Source organism: Frankliniella occidentalis, unplaced genomic scaffold (genome assembly GCF_000697945.3).
Source record: "Frankliniella occidentalis isolate FOCC.00 unplaced genomic scaffold, Focc_3.1 Scaffold987, whole genome shotgun sequence".
Taxonomy (NCBI): domain Eukaryota; kingdom Metazoa; phylum Arthropoda; class Insecta; order Thysanoptera; family Thripidae; genus Frankliniella; species Frankliniella occidentalis.
Window position 1 is genome coordinate 8,780 of NW_026268093.1, and position 853 is coordinate 9,632.

Here is an 853-nt window from a genome sequence, read left to right on the forward strand (position 1 = left end):
TGAGGGGTCCCTACAGGACAAGGACCATCATTGATGTTGTCAACGTTTTGGAACCCCATAGTATTTGTACCCCTCCCTACTCCTTAAAAGCCACGTATAGTGTGAGACGGCCCCCGTAGGATCAGCAGCTGGGCGTCGTAACGCGACGATACGCGCAAAGAAAACGCATGAATACGAAAATAAAATTGCAAATTTAATGCGTTATTGAAGCGTTTCTGAATATTTTCCAAAAGTATTTTCATGCACCTCTGTGTTAGTGCGGTACCGCGGGCCGGCCCGTAAGGCCCCGTGGACAGTGGCGATATGGCGATAGGCAAGCCTAAATGCCAGGGTTGGCATGAAGAATTAAATGGTGCTAAATGGGGCGAAAAGGGGCAGAATGTAATACAGCTGGGGACACCTACCGACTACAAAACACTACTACAAAATTCGCAGTCGACGGCTTCATGAGCGTGAGCTAGGTCGGGCATCGGCTGACGCTAATGGCACTGTAGTGTGACGTGAAGTGCTAAATTTTTTGACCGAATATGACTCAATTTAGATTTAATTTAATACTCTATGCCAACCCTGCTAAATGCAAGCCCGCCCGCACTCGTGCAAAGCGGCGCTGCGACGAGCCGCCGTGGAGCTAGGCAACCCAACTGACGCGGGAGCGGGGTGGGCCAGCGGCACGCGCCTGCATCCGCCAGTCCTTGACGGAGTGGGATGCAGTCTTCCACCCCGACGCCGCCAGGGGACTGCACCAGGACTCCACCGTGCCGCGGTGAAAGGGCCTAGGCCTAGTGATAGGACAGTCAGCTGGGACGGCCTCGTGGTGTCCCCGAGGTTACTTCAAGTTACGTGAGTTATCATC